Source organism: Salmo salar, chromosome 09 (assembly GCF_965601325.2).
Source record: "Salmo salar chromosome 09, fSalSal1, whole genome shotgun sequence".
Lineage (NCBI taxonomy): Eukaryota > Metazoa > Chordata > Actinopteri > Salmoniformes > Salmonidae > Salmo > Salmo salar.
In genome coordinates this window covers 75,472,493-75,489,445 of record NC_138299.1, presented here as the reverse complement: position 1 = coordinate 75,489,445, position 16,953 = coordinate 75,472,493, and the positions used below count along the sequence as shown (strand labels likewise).

The 16,953-nt window shown below is 42.3% G+C and overlaps 1 long non-coding RNA gene across 1 annotated transcript in view; it reads right to left on the bottom strand.

The window, feature by feature from the left end:
- Positions 1-14,190, bottom strand: part of LOC123744641 (uncharacterized) — a 68,317-nt gene extending 54,127 nt beyond the window's left edge. Inside the window, exons 1-2 of the long non-coding RNA XR_006771046.2 lie at positions 13,880-14,190; positions 2,254-2,371 (exon numbers count right to left, since the gene is read on the bottom strand). This is a non-coding gene — a long non-coding RNA (uncharacterized LOC123744641). The remainder of the gene's footprint in view (positions 1-2,253; positions 2,372-13,879) is intronic.
- Positions 14,191-16,953: the final 2,763 nt, after the last annotated feature.

Here is a 16,953-nt window from a genome sequence, read left to right as displayed (position 1 = left end):
GTTTTTTAAAAATAAAAATGATTGAATAAAAACGTATTCCTCAAATGAAAGACTAATACATTTACGACCCATCATGTTGAATAATCTCTATTTCACTCCTGATCTGAATCGTATTAATGAGCAGTAAATAAACAATATGGAAATTACAGAAAGGCCCGCTATCGCATATCCGCACAATATGATAAGAGGATATAGCCTACTAAAAAGTATATAATGAACAACGATATTTGCGCAGGGCTTTAGGCGACTTAAAATTCATTCTAATTCGGTCTAATTGACACAAGGTGCATTAATTCCCCCATTGAAAGGGCATGCAGTTAGTCTGCACAATGTCCCTATGTAAGCTTACTGAATAGGGCTTTTGGTCAGAGAAATTGAATTCAGGACGGACAATGTGCTGGAAGGCGCATGGTAAATTTAATATTCTATAATATCCCCACTAAAAAGAAATATATTAGACGTGGCAGTGTATTTGTTTTATAATTTGAATAAAGACTATATACTGATTTAAATCCCCCAATATGAATAGAGAGAGTTATCTGGGGTATTTAACTAGCCTTATCAATAGACTGATTAATAAATAACAGCGGTTTGGTTGCTGGCTATAGGCTTTGTTGGCATACATTAAAAGAAAACATGTGCGGATAGAAATGCGAAACGGATCCCCACCGTTCTTTATTTAATCCAAGGGGGAAAACTATCATTTTGGCCTGGGAAAATATGGATATCCCCTCAAACAGACTATAAACCATTGCGTTAGATGTCCATTTAAACCCCACGGCCTCTGGAATCAATAACTTTTTTGTTTCAGCTCAGTGACTGCGGACAAGGCCTTTGAGAAACAGTAATTAACAAAGAATGGCTTTTCAATTACAGCCACAATAGAGACTGTCTCATTAAGATTTGCATGATTTTTGGACCAGGAATGCAAATGAAGATGCAATTTACACACGGTCTGCTGTTCCCATTGTGTCAGTGTAAATGGTTGCGTCTTCCCTCGTTTTACCACAGGTAAAATAATATGCACGGGCCACTTCAAGGAAGGGCGGTAGAGCGGGGTTACTACCCTCATTTGTTGTAAAAGTCGTAACATTTGAACGAACTCATGCTCCTGTAGATATTTAATGTTATTAACCGCATGCCTTGCTGCGTATATATTTTAACGTGTTTAATGTCTGTATGTAATGCAAGGTCATTACTGACTGTGGAATCATTTTAGCTTCTAATCACATTTCACCAGAGATTACATAATGTGCTAATTACATTGACAAAATGACCATAGCTTTGAATCACCCAAATTAATGATTTTGAAAAGTTAAATAATGATGAATATATAATAAAAAAAATACATGTTCTATGTCTATGAATAAAACTAAAAGGGCATACATTGTTGTTAATTAATTTATAAAATAATGTTAATTTATATTCATTATTCTTATTCATATTTTTGTACAGTATATTTTCAATCGGCTGTCTATAGACTGTTATTAAGACCATGACGTGCATTGCGTAATAGCCTATGGAACACCAAAGGTTAAGTGTCAGTTACAGACAATAAGATACTAAAATGTTGCGGTTTATTGCTAACGATGAACAACATCATCACTTGCGAATTACTGACTGTTTCGTAATCCTCCCGATATCTATCACACTAGTTCGCATCATGCAGCAGCTTGTACATCCCTGTAGCACATCAAGTAGTTGGACAGTGCACTATTAGCAGTGATTCATTTGTTCACGGTTCATTTAACATTTATCCATTACGTTAGCACCATTTCGAGAAACAGTCGATGACAAGGAGAGTAAGCCATCTGTAAATACATATTTAGGAAATATGTGAGCTCCATAAAAGAAAAACGAAATAATTTGATTTCAAAATAAAACACAAGAGATTTTCTGCACCCCCCTCTCTCTATGAACACATGGCAGAGAACAGACTATGCAACAACTCTTAAACATTTGGTAATTCCACACTAATGGTGGAAGACAGGCCTGTCTGTGTAGCATCACTGCTCTCACTGCTCTCAATGCATCCTCATGCATCCCACTTCCCCCAGGAGGGCTGGGTGACTGTGAACCAGAGGATGAAGCAGTGGCAGTGGATGTGTCCTTCACCGCTAACTGTCTCTGCACCCACACTTATACTCGTGGTTCCTTCATAGCAAACCTTGAGCGACGTTGCTATTGCAATGTAGTCTGGCCTAATGAATCGAGAGAGATGGGGAAAGGAGAAGGGGGCTCTATTCAACTCACCGTGTGTTGGGTTGTGTGACTGTTAGAGCATCATTTCCTCCTCTAGGACCGACCATGTTGTTGAAAGCCATGTCTGCGAGTCAGTCAGTCATTAAGACAGAGGGCCTGTCCTTCATACCTTCAAAGAGAAGAAAAACAAGCATTCAGAACAGAACTCATTTCCCTTTTTCACAGGCTGCCAACGAGCTTTAGTGGTGTGTCATCTGTCCACCAGGGCTAATGAAAAGGTCTTGCCACTGCTTCAGATGAGTCATTTGGTGTGTTGTCATTGTACCGATGAGGCTCAGCTCAGCTCTGAGACGCTATATTACGTCCGCACTCACCACCACCACCCAACTGGCCACCTTGTTGGGCCCGCTGGAATATAAGCGTCTCAGTTGAGCTGAGAAGCAAAGACAACATGCAACATGTTATTTTCCCCCTGTAGCTGTTTGTGAGGAATGCCTGAAACGGAGCCCCCCCCCCCAGCAGCCCAAGCATGTCGTTGCTCATTGTGTTTCAGTGTGAGGAGGGCCGGCCCACGGCTGCTGACACACAGAGACCCTGGTGTAATCTCTTTAACCCATCACTGTCATCAGCAGACAAGGCGTGACCACCCAGCACTCTCTCTGCTTCATCTCACTTAGCCAAGAGAGTGTCCTGAGGCTCGCCACCTTGGGATTTGTTGCTCTTGCTTGGTGTCGTACTCGTGGTCGGAACCACAAACACTTTTTCTCAAGCACACCCACCGACTCGCCTACTCACCGATACACATCCACACACTCACTGAGAAGACAGCAGCTCACCTCACAGACACAAGATGCAGTCACTTTTGAGCTACAACTCTCAGGCCCAGTGGAGGCTGCCTAGGGGAGGACGGCTCATAATAAGGGAATGGCATCAAACCATGTGTTTGATGTATTTGATTCCATTCCACTGATTCTGCTCCAGCCATTACCACGAGCCCGTCCTCCCCAATTAAGGTGCCACCAACCTCCTGGGCACAGGCCTAAATTTAGTCAGGCTGTAGCAATACCTGCTTCCTCTCTAGAATAGGTTATTTTAAATGACTATTGCAAACGCTAAAACATAATGGGTTGTTTACTTGTCTTTTTAGAATATATAACACACACTTAATGTGTGAATATGTTGAATAGACTTAGTCAAGGCAATGGTAGGCAATCATTTTGTGATGCCTGAAGGACTCCTTAAGTAAAATATGCATTTTATATAAGGGTTATTGACCAATGTACCTCAAAGCCTTAATGAACGTATGTCACATAAAAAGGGCATTAGAAAAGAAGCATTTTAAATGAATATACGCTTTCAATTTGCTCCCTAGAGCACATTTTAAAACAATAATCCCTTACTTTTAGTATGGACAATTAAAAAAACATCCATAACAGCACATTTGGTATATGGTGCGTTAAATTAAAAAAAAATTACTAAAATACCCGGAATTATAAGATTATGACCATTCAAAGCAAATTTTGATTCAGTTTTAATTAAGCAGAAAATGTCATATGTTTTTTTTCTACTGAGCCACTGAATCAAGCTGGCTGTTATAACAATCCATTGTTTTAAAATGAGGATGTAACATGACTACTTCTATGTTTGCGTGAGATCAGATTCGGTTGCTGAGAACTTCCTCTACTGAAAATGCCCTCGTATTAAAATGTGTTGTAATCTCTATCATCTCAATTGACCCTATGGGCCAATCACCTCCATCCATCTCCTTTCTGTATTAACTGTAGCACTGTATATGTGGTGGTCTGTAACCTTGTGGATTGCTAGTCAATGGTTCATATTTGCAACTTCGTTGTTTTTTAGAGGTTCTTGGAGGAACCTTTTAATGGTTCAATGTAGCAAAGGGTTCCTTGGAGGAATCCTGGAGTGGAGGCGAGGCTTAGTAGGGGCGTGGTTTTAAGATAGATATTAACATAAATATAATTCCTGTTAATCTGTTCTGCTGTATATGTTCAGGTTGAACACTGACAGTTTTGTAGCTTCAATTCTGGTTTGAACCTTTACACAGGGGTTCGTCCAATACCCTTTCAGAAGGGGTTCTTGAAAGACCATTTTCAGAGGGGTTTTCTCAAGGAGCCTCCGGTGTGACAACCCAAAAGGTTCTTCAAGACACCTTAACTTCTAAGTGTACAGTATGCTTAATGCCATTGTTCAACCCCAGGCTGCTGAGGTTATAACACAATACACTGTCTGTCTGCAGGCTGATGATGCCATCCTGTTTAGTGATGTTGTCGCCTGTAAATCACCTTTTATGAACCACCTCTGTCTACTCTGCATTATCATTTTAAAGACTGTTATTGCCTACTGCATGGCTAATTACAGCGCTCATTATTTCTCATGTATCTTTTGAATCATTGCCATGTTCTACAGTTCCCCAAAAACAATAGAAACGTTCTCCTTTTTTTGTTTGGGAGAAAGTGCTGAAGCGTCATTTTCTTTCTTTGCGCCATGCCCTAGCAAGCGACTGGCTTTTGTTTTAGCCATAATTGAGATCCCACTAATCTGGCCCCTTTAAAAAAAATTAAACAGTCTCTTTGTCGAGCCTTCATTAGTTTAAGATAGTATTGTGAGAATGCGCAATTAATTTTCGGAGTGTATCTTGAATTAATTAAAAACATCCAATTTTGTAATATGATTAATACCATGAAGTTATCTGTATTTTCCCTAAAAATGTATATATAATAGGAATACTTTGTGCATTAATTGCAGAAATGGAGGCTTTTACAGTAGCCAAAGCTGGCTGAGGTAATTACAAAATGTAATTTATTATATGTTTAAGAGAGAAACAAACAAGTATAAATTGATAGATTAATCATGAGCGTCATTAAACCTAATCTGCGAGTGATTTGGAGGAAAATGACAAATCTCTGTTGCGCACCAAGCACTTGATAATGGAGATAGTGGCCATACATTTAGTCTCAGTCACGGTCTCATTAAAAGAGGCATAATTTAATTAAGAGTTAGCCATCGCCCTCCAAATATATTAATTACCTTGAGCGTGACGAGATGCGTTTGGGCGATTACTGGTGGTTTCATTACAGACAGTGTTCTAAATTCAGCCCAAACTAAGGTGGGGAAGTAGGAGTGTTGACAGGATAATGGATGGCCTGAGTCTGAAAGGAGGGTGCTGCTGGTGGCACCTTTCCTGAGGTAACGAGGGGTGAGCTGAGCTCACTTTGAGAGGTGAGACAGAGGACTGTGCTGCCGGCTGGATCTCCAGACCAGTGGCGGTTCTAGACCATTTCAACTGGGGGGGGGGGGGGGGGGGGGGGGGGGGGGCAAGCTGGGGCCAGTTGTACTGTTAGAGGGGCCAGTTACATTAGACGTTATTGTTGTCATATCGTTTTCTTCACTGCATTGCAGGCATTAGCAGGCAAAATACCATGTTCATAATCATCATCGTTGCCACTGTCTAATAACGGATGTAAAAAAAGAATGATAGCAAAAATTAGTTATGTAAAAATTATTTCATACTCCACATTTAGGGGTGCTAGAAGGGGGTCCAAAATTGTTGTCACAGGGGCACCCCCCCCCCCAGAACCGCTAGTGCTCCAGAGGTAGCAAGACATCAACTCACTCACTGCCTTACCAGGGTCTATAAACATTCAGACCCCTTTACTTTTTCAAAATGTTGTTACGTTACAGCCTTATTCTAAAATGGATTAAATAGTTTTTCATCAATCTACACAGAATACCCCATAATGACAAGCAAAAACAGGTTTTAGAAATTTGGGCAAATTTATGAAAAATAGAAAAACACATTTACATAAGTATTCAGAACCTTTACTCCTTACTTTGTTGAAGCACCATTGGCAGGGATAACATCCTCAAGTCTATTTGGGGAGTTTCCCCATTCTTCTCTGCAGATCCTCTCAAACTCTGTCAGGTTGGATGGGGAGTGTCCTACACAGCCATTTTCAGGTCTCTCCAGAGATGTTCGATCGGGTTCAAGTCAGGGCTCTGGATGGGTCACTCAAGAACATTCAGAGACTTGTCCTGAAGCCATTCCTGCATTGTCTTGGCTGTGTCTGAGGTCCTGAGCACTCTGGAGCAGGTTTTCATCAAGGGTCTCTCTTGATCATGACTAGTCTCCCAGTCCCTGCCGCTGAAAAACATCCCCACAGCATGATGCTGCCACCACCATGCTTCACCGTACGGATGGTGCCAGGTTTCCACCAGAAGTGACGCTTGGCATTCAGGCCAAAGAGTTCAATCTTGGTTTCATCAGACCAGAGAATTATGTTTCTCATAATCTGAGAGTCTTTAGGTGCCTTTTGGCAATTTCCAAGCGGGCTGTCATGTGCCTTTTACTGAGGAGTGGCTTCTGTCTGGCCACTCTACCATAAAGGCCTGATTGGTGGAGTGTTGCAAAGATGATTGTCCTTCTACCATCACCACCTAGGAATTCTGGAGCTCTGTCAGAGTGACCAGCGGGTTCCTTGTCATCTCCCTGACCAAGGCCCTTCTCCCCCAATTACTCACTTTTGCAGGGCGGCCAGCTCTAAGAAGAATCTCCGTGGTTACAAACTTCTTCCATTTAAGAATGATGGAGGCCACTGTGTTCTTGGGGACCTTCAATGCTGCAGAAATGTTTTAGTTCCCTTCCCCAGATCTGTGCCTCGACACAATCCTGTCTCGGAGCTCTCTGACAATTCCTTCGACCTCAAGGCTTGGTTTTTGCTCTGACATGCAATGTCAACTGTGGGACCTTACATAGACAGGTGTGTGCCATTCCAAATCATATCCAATCAATTGAATTTACCACAGGTGGACTCCAATCAAGTTGTATAAACATCAAAGATGATCAATGGAAACAGGATGCACCTGAGCTCAATTTCGAGTCTCATAGCAAGGGGTCTGAATACTTATGTTAATAAGGTATTTCTGTTTTAAATTTTTAATACATTGCCAAAAATGTCTAAAAACCTGTTTTTGCTTTGTCATTATGGGGTATTGTATGTAGATTGATTAGGAAAACAATGAATTTGATCCATTTTAGAACAAGCCTGTAACGTAACCAAATGTATGAAAATCAATTGAACATGGGCGTGGTCTACATAAGCAGTAAGGAAAGTCTGGAATGAGGACAAATATTTTTTTGGGGGGTTTAACACGGAACATTAGAAAATACAGATACCCCCTCAAAAACACACTTCCCACCACATGACCATTACATCAGGACTGACACCATTCTGGAAAATAAGGTGCCACCACAGGAGGCTGGTGGCACCTTCACTGGAGAGGACAGGCTCGTGGTAATGGCTGGAGTGGAATCGTTGGAATGGCATAAAATATATCAAACATGGTTTCTATGGGTTTGGTCCCATTCCATTTGCTCCGTTCCAGATATTTTTACGAGCTGTCCCCTCAGCAGCCTCCACTGAAACAGACAGGATCAAATCACACTTACGGGACATTAGGTTCTGTATATTACTGACAGAGAACATTGAATGGGGGAAACAGGCTTTTAGGAGTACTATCAATATCTAGGAATAGACTAACTAACGTATCTATGGTCCAGTACTGGGTGCTATAATCCTAATGGTTTGTCATGGTGTGCTTTGTGACACTACATTCAGAGCCAGTGTCTTTCACTTGTACAGGGGATTGAATGAAGAGGATCTCAGTCAGAAGGACACATACACTATATGACCAAAGGTAGACCTGCTCGTCGAACATCTCATTCCAAAGTCATGGCCATTAATATGGAGTTGGTCCCCCCTTTGCAGCTATTACAGCCTCCACTCTTCTGGGAAGGCTTTCCACTAGATGTTGGAACATTGCTGCAGGGACTTTCTTACATTCAGCCACAAGAGCATTAGTGAGGTTGGGAACTGATGTTGGGCAATTAGGCCTGGCTCGCAGTCGGCGTTCCAATTAATCCCAAAGGTGTTCGATGTGGTTGAGGTCAGGGCTCTGTGCAGGCCAGTCAAGTTCTTCCAGACCGATCTCAACAAACTATTTCTGTATGGACCTCGCTTTGTGCACGGGGGCATTGTCATGCGTAAACAGAAAAGGGCCTTCCCCAAACTGATGCCACAAAGTTGGAAGCACAGAAAAGTCTAGAATGTCATTGTATGCAGTAGTGTTAAGATTGCCCTTCACTGGAACTAAGGGGCCAAGCCCAAACCATGAAAAACAGCCCCAGACCAATATTCCACCAAACTTTACAGTTGGCTCTATGCATTGGGGCAGGTAGTGTTCTCCTACCATCCGGCAAACCCAGATATGTCAGTCGGACTGCCAGATCCATGCTTCAAGATTGTTTTGATCACGTGGACTGGGATATGTTACGTATACACGGACACAGTGACTGAGTTCATCAGGAAGTGTATACCCAAACCAAAAAACGTGGATAGATGGCAGCATTCGCTGAAAACTGAAAGTGCGAACCACCGCATTTAACCACTGCAAGGTAATTGTTAATATGATTGAATTCAAACAGTGTAGTTATTCCCACCGTAAGGCAATCAAACAGGCAAAAATGACTCAGACATGAGATGTATGTGGCAGGGTCTGCAGACAATAACGGATTACAAAAGAAAAACCAGCCATGTTGCAGACACTGACATCTTGCTCATCGACAAGCTAAATACCTTCTTCACCCGCTTTGAGGATTACACAGTGCAACCTACGCGGCCCGCTCCCAAGGACTGTGGGATCTCGTTCTCCGTGCCCGTGCCCGACGTGAGTAGGACATTTAAGCGTGTTAACACTCGCAAGGCTGCCGGCCCAGATGGCATCCCTAGCCGCATCCTCAGAGCATGTGCAGACCAGTTGGCTGGAGTGTTTACGGACATATTCAATCTCTCCCTATCCAAAATAAAGGAGCTGATTGTGGACTTTTGGAGACTGCAGTGGAGAAGGTGAAAAGCTTCAAGTTCCTCGGTGTACACATCACTGACAATCATAAATGGTCCACCCACATACACAGTGTGGTGAAGAATGCGCAACAGCGATTCTTCAATCTCAGGAGGCTGAAGAAGACCCTCACAAACATTTACAGATGCACAATTGAGAGCATCCAGTTGGGCTGTATCACCGCCTGGTATGGCAACTGAACCTCGTGAAACCGCAGGGCTCTCCAGAGGGTGGTGCGGTCTGCCCAAGGCATCATAGGGGGCACTCTGCCTGCCCTCCAGGACACCTACAGCACCCAATGTCAAAGGAAGGCCAAAAAGATCATCAAGGACATCAACCATCTGAGCCAAGGCCTGTTCACCCTGCTATCATCCAGAAGGCTAGGTCAGTACTGGTGCATCTAAGCTGGGACCGATAGACAGCTTCTATCTCAAGGCCATCAGACTGTTAAATAACCATCACTAGCCAGCTACCACCCGGTTACTCAACCCTGCACCTTAAAGGCTGCTGCCCTATGTACATAGACATGGAATAACTGGTCACTTTAATAATGGAACACTAGTCACTTTAATAATGTTAACATACTGTTTTACTCATTTCATATGTATATACTGTATTCTACTGTATTTTAGTCAATGCAACTCTGACATTGCTCGTCGTAATATTTATATATTCATTTTACTTTTAGATTTGTCTGCATTGTTGTGAATTGGCAGACACTACTGCACTGTTGGAGCTAGGAACACAAGGATTTCGCTACACCAGCAATAACATCTACTAAATACAGTTGAAGTCGGAAGTTCACAAACACTTAGGTTGGAGTCATTAAAACTTGTTTTTCAACCGCGCCACAAACCTCTTGTTAACAAACTACAGTTTTGGCAAGTTGGTTAGGACATCTACATTGTGCATGACACAAGTAATTTTTCCAACAATTGTTTACAGACAGATTATTTCACTGATAACTCACTGTATCACAATTCCAGTGAGTCAGAAGTTTACATACACTAAGTTGACTGTGCCTTTAAACAGCTTGGAAAATTCCAGAAAATTATGTCATGGCTTTAGAAGCTCTGATAGGCGAATTGACATCATTTGAGTCAATTGGAGGTGTACCTGTGGATGTATTTCAAGGCCTACCTTCAAACTCAGTGCCTCTTTGCTTGACATCATGGGCGCGGTGGCATGTGCCTGTAATCCAAGTCACTGGTAGGCTGAGGTTGGCGGATCGAGTGAGCTGAGGAGCTCTGGGCTGCAGCACGCTATGTCGAACGGGTGTCCATGCTAAGTTCGGTATCGATATGGTGATCCTGGGGGAGCCCGGGATCACCAGGTTGTCTAAGGGCCTTCCCTGTGGCTCAGTTGGTAGAGCATGGTGTGTGCAACGCCATGGTTGTGGGTTCGTTTCCCACGGGGGGCCAGTACACAAAAAAAATAAAAAATACATGAAATGAAATGTATGCATTCACTACTGTAAGTCGCTCTGGATAAGAGCATCTGCTAAATGACAAAAAATGTAAAAAATGTCAAATCAAAAGAAATCAGCCAAGACCTCAGAAAATAAATTGTAGACCTCCACAACTCTGGTTCATCCTTGGGTGCAATTTCCAAATGCCTGAAGGTACCATGTTCATCTGTACAAATGCAAGTATAAACACCATGGGACCACACAGCTGTCATACTGCTAAGGAAGGAGACACTTTCTGTCTCCTAGAGATGAATGTACTTTGGTGCAAATCAATCCCAGAACAACAGCAAAGGACCTTGTGAAGATGCTGGAGGAAAAATGTACAAAAGTATCTATATCCACAGTAAAACGAGGTCTATATTGACATAACCTGAAAGGCCGCTCCGCAAGGAAGAAGCCACTGCTCCAAAACTGCCATAAAAACTGCAGACTACGGTTTGCAACTGCACATGGGGACAAGGATCGTACTTCTTGGAGAAATGTCCTCTGGTCTGATGAAAAAAATAGAACTGTTTGGCCATAATGACCATTGTTATGTTTGGAGGAAAAAAGGGGAGGCTTGCAAGCTGAAGAACACCACTCCAACCGTGAAGCACGGGGGTGGCAGCATCATGTTGTGGGGGTGCTTTGCTGCAGGAGGGACTGGTGCATTTCACAAAATAGATGGCATCATGAGGATGGAAAATTATGTGGATGGGAAATTATGTGGATATATTGAAGCAACATCTCAAGACATCAGTCAGGAAGTTAAAGCTTGGTCGCAAATGGGTCTTCCAAATGGACAATGACCCAAGCATACTTCCAAAGTACTTCCAGAGGCCTACAAACCTGACTCAGTTACACCAGCTCTGTCAGGAGGAATTGGCCAAAATTCACCCAACTTATTGTGGGAAGCTTGTGGAAGTCTAGCTGCAACGTTTGAGCCAAGTTAAACAATTTAAAGGCAATTCTACCAAATACTAATTGAGTGTATGTAAACTTCTGACCCACTGGGAATGTGATGAAATAAATAAAAGCTGAACTAAATCATTCTCTCTACTATTATTCTGACATTTCACATTCTTAAAATAAAGTGGTGATCCTAACTGACCTAAGACATGGAATTTTTACTCGGGTTAAATGTCAGGAATTGTGAAAAATGGAGTTTAAAGGTATTTGGCTAAGGCGTATGTAAACTTCAGACTTCAACTGTATGTTATGTGACCAATACAATTGTATTTCGTTTTAGATCGTAAAGGGTGATTCATCACTCCAGAGAACGCATTTTCACTGCTGCAGAGTCCAATGGCGGTGAGCTTTACACCACTCCAGCCGATGCTTTACATTGCGCATGGTGATCTTAGGCTTGTGTGCGGCTGCTCGGCCATCGAAACCCATTTCATAAAGCTCCCAACAAACAGTTCTTGTGTTGACATTGCTTCCAGAGGTAGTTTGGAACTCAGTAGTGAGAGTTGCAACTGAGGACAGATCATTTCTACGCGCTATGCGCTTCAGCACTCGGCAGTCCTGTTCTGTGAGTTTGTGTGGCCTAACACTTTGCGACTGAACCGTTGTTGTTCCAAGACGTTTCCACTTCACAATAACAGCACTTACAGTTGACTGGGGCAGCTATAGCAGGAAAGAAATTTGACGAACTGACTTGAAATGTAGCATTCTATGACAGTGCCACATTGAAAGTCACTGAGCTTTTCAGTAAGGCCATTCTACTGCCAGTGTTTGTCTATGGAGATCGCACGGCTGTTTGCTCGATCTGATACACCTGTCAGAAATGGGTGTTGTTGAAAAAGCCAAATCCAGTAATTGGAAGGGATGTCCACATACAGTATCAGTCAAAAGTTTGGGGTTTTGTTTATTTTTACTATTTTCTACATTGTAGAATAATAGTGAAGACATCAAAACTATGAAATAACACCTATGGAATAATGTAGTAACCAAAAAAGTGTAAACAAATCTAAATATATTTGAGATTTGAGATTCTTCAAAGTAGCCACCCTTTGTCTTGATGACATCTTTGTATTATTCTACGAATTAGAAACTAGTAAAACAAAGAAAAACCCTTGAATGAGTAGGTGTCCAAACTTTTGACTGGTACTGTATATATTTTGAATATATAGTTTATTTTGTGCATATGACGGTACTGAGTTGAATCGTAATGCCCACAGACAAACACAGTCCCACAACAGGGGTGAGATCAGTGCAGCTGAAGAGGACAGCTCAATGCCCCGGAGACTGACGTGTCAATGGAAGATACAAGCTGCTGCTGAGAGGAAAGGAGATGAGATGTCTCACAGACTCACTGCACTCCTCACTGACAGTAACACAGTGGCACTAAGCTACCTCCAACTGGAGCTCTCTCACTCTCATTGATCTTTTCCTCTTGTCTTTCACTCACTCACTCACTCACTCACTCACTCACTCACTCACTCACTCACTCACTCACTCACTCACTCACTCACTCACTCACTCACTCACTCACTCACTCACTCACTCACTCACTCACTCACTCACTCACTCACTCACTCACTCACTCACTCACTCACTCACTCACTCACTCACGCAAACACGGATTGTACAAACACATGATCAGCCGCGTAAACACGTGGAGGCATTCAAGCATATGAAGGGAGTAGTGAATCGGGCCATGCATTACATAAACTGTTACGAGCGTTGTCTTTAAAGTTTGATTTAGAATCCTTGACAAGTGATACCTATTACATCCCTGTACACTAGGTTAACATGTCAGTACATTACAGTCAACAAGCTGTATTGGGTCTGTCAAACCTTCACATTTATTTTGAAAACCACCAAATTGCCAGTTTGAGTTTGAGCTCTGATCTAAAGCGACATACCTGCTTTGAAAGTCACTTTAATCACATTATCTCTTCTGTTGGCCCTGTCCACCTTGTGTCTTGAATCTTTGCCTGATCATTTTTACTAACTTGCCGCTCAATAGACACACAATATACAATCATAGCATCCGGACCAATATGTGATACCTTTACAGAAAATTCGATATCTGTATCATCTGTAGTCATTTGATATTTTTGCCAGACTGGACTTGAAAATGTTTCCATGATTTATCTTACAATGAATGCATTCTTACCCAACAACTGTGACTCAGATGGACCGCAAACTTATTGCCGTTAGATTTTCTGCTATCTTGGAGCTGCATAGAGCTACAGAGAACAAAACTCAGAGAACAGAACATACCATACGACATATACCATCTCTCTCTACACCACCCTCCCTCAAATTTCCCCAACCACCACCATCTCACCCTCAGACACTCACCCAGCTCTGACTGGCCTCCGGGGCTCCTGCTCTCCGATCCCTGTGTGAGGTGTCACACGTTCAGTGGCTCCCAGACGACAGGTCCGGTGGGATGGGGCCTTGGGATGAGGATTGGCTCGCGGCGAGGACTGACGAGTGGGTGGAATGCCCAGCCCCATGCAGACACAACCGGCTGGGCTGAGACAGGGACTAGAGGGGCGGCTGCTCCTGCCTCCTCGATCCCACCTGCAGCAGAGCAAGAGAGGGAGAACCAGGCAGGCGCCTGTGGTGTCTCTGTGCACGCTACAGCCGAGCCCTCCCTGCTCTGGGACCCATCTCATTCAGCCAAGATTGCTTCATACAAAAGTTGACAATGCACCAGTGAAAGCCATTGTTGATATTCAACATTTTTTAAATAGCTGAGCAGAATAGTCAACATGGCAGGCCGTAAAACTTGGCAAGGGAAACTGACCTGGAGCTTCCCAGTTTGAAAAGGGCTGCAGTGCAGCGGGAGAGAAGAGCGAGGAGTCTCTGTGTCAAAAAGGAGTGCTGGTGTGAAAAGAGAACAAAAACAAAACGTCTCCTATCCCAGGGGAATGGACTACAATGCTTGTTGTGTGGCGATGAAAGGACAATACCCTGACCGGGTCAGAACCATATTAGTATTCAACAGATCGTATTAATACAAATATAACAATGCAGTCAGTGTTATCAGATTCACTGTAATAAAGGATGTTGCAATTCTAGACTTCATAATTTCCTCAGAAGTCATCTGAGCAGGTTAACTTAATACAAGCATATTAGTGATTATTGAAGTTAAAACTACAAAACCATTTTCGATATTTACAGCAATGCCATTAGAGGCTGATCTCTCCCTAATGTCCATAGAGATAGTGACAGTGAGGGCCATCCATCCTCTTCTGGGATGTTGTTCTGATGATCCTCCTTGACGCGTCCTGACAGCTAATGGTGTTCTGTTTCCGTCTTTGTCACCGTGACAACCCTGCAGATTGATATAGACATTTAAGAAGCCTTTAACCTCCCATCTGTCAGAGCATGGGGGCCCAATGAAGCTCTGAGAAGGAGCTATGCTAACATGCTAAGAAGGGAGGCAGCAATCGATAAGGCAGTCAACGTTATACTCGATAGTGATGTATGTTTGTGTGATTTTGTGACAATTCCTGACATTTAATCCAAGTAAAAATTCCCTGTCTTAGGTCAGTTAGGATCACCACTTTATTTTAAGAATGTGAAATGTCAGAATAATAGTAGAGAGAATGATTTATTTCAGCTTTATTTCTTTCATCACATTCCCAGTAGGTCAGAAGTTTACATACACTCAATTAGTATTTGGTAGCATTGCCTTTAAATTGTTTAACCTGTTGGGGCTAGGGGGCAGTATTTTCACGGCTGGATAAAAAAACGTACCCGATTTAATCTGGTTACTAATCCTACCCAGTAACTAGAATATGCATATACTTATTATATATGGATAGAAAACACCCTAAAGTTTCTAAAACTGTTTGAATGGTGTCTGTGAGTATAACAGAACTCATTTGGCAGGCAAAACCCTGAGACATTTTCTGACAGGAAGTGGATACCTGATGTGTTGAATTACCTTTAAGCCTATGCCATTGAAACACACAGGGGTTGATTAATGTTTTGGCACTTCCTATTGCTTCCACTAGATGTCACCAGCCTTTACAAAGTGTTTTGAGTCTTTTACTGTGAGATCTGACCGAACAAGAGCCATGGAACGGTGATGGCCGATTAGACTCTGGCGCGCGAGTTCATGTTGGGTACCCTCGTTCCAATACGTTATAAAAGAGAATGCATTCGTCCACCTTGAATATTATTCATGTTCTGGTTAAAAAAGGCCCTAATGATTTATGCTATACAACGTTTGACATGTTTGAACGAACGTAAATATATTTTTTCCCCTCGTTCATGAAGTGAAGTCCGGCGGGCTTAGATCATGTGCTAACAAGACGGAGATTTTTGGACATAAATGATGAGCTTTTTTGAACAAAACTACATTCGTTATGGACCTGTGATACCTGGAAGTGACATCTGATGAAGAGAATCAAAGGTAATGGATTATTTACATAGTATTTTCGATTTTAGATCTCCCCAACATGGCGGCTAGTCTGTATCGCAACGCGTATTTTTCTGGGCGCAGTGCTCAGATTATTGAAAAGTGTGATTTCCCAGTAAGGTTATTTTTAAATCTGGCAAGTTGATTGCGTTCAAGAGATGTAAATCTATAATTCTTTAAATGACAATATCATATTTTACCAATGTTTTCTCATTTTAATTATTTAATTTGTGGTGCTGACTTGACTGCCGGTTATTGGAGGGAAACGATTTCCTCAACATCAATGCCATAGTAAAACGCTGTTTTTGGATATAAATATGAACTTGATAGAACTAAAAATGCATGCATTGTCTAACATAATGTCCTAGGAGTGTCATCTGATGGAGATTGTAAAAGGTTAGTGCATCATTTTAGCTGGTTTTATGGTTTTGGTGACCCTGTCTTTGAATTGACAAAACATTACACACAGCTATTGTCAATGTACTCTCCTAACATAATCTAACTTTATGCTTTCGCCGTAAAACCTTTTTGAAATCGGACTACGTGGTTAGATTAAGGAGATGTTTATCTTTCAAAGGGTGTAAGATAGTTGTATGTTTGAAAAATTAGAATTTTGACATTTATTTGGTTTCAAATTTGCCGCTCTTGAAATGCACCTGCTGTTGATGGAGTGCACCACGGGGGGGACGCTAGCGTCCCACCTAGCCCATAGAGGTTAACTTGGCTCAAACGTTTCAGGTAGCCTTCCACAAGCTTCCCACAATAAGTTGGGTGAATTTTGGCCCATTCCTCCTGACAGAGCTGGGGTAACTGAGTCAGGTTTGTAGGCCTCCTTGCTCGCACACGCTTTTTCAGTTCTGCCCACAAATATTCTATAGGATTGAGGTCAGGGCTTTGTGATGGCCACTCCAATACCTTGACTTTGTTGTCCTTAAGCCATTTTGCCACAACTTTGGAAGTATGCTTGGGGTCATTGTCCATTTGGAAGACCCATTTGCGA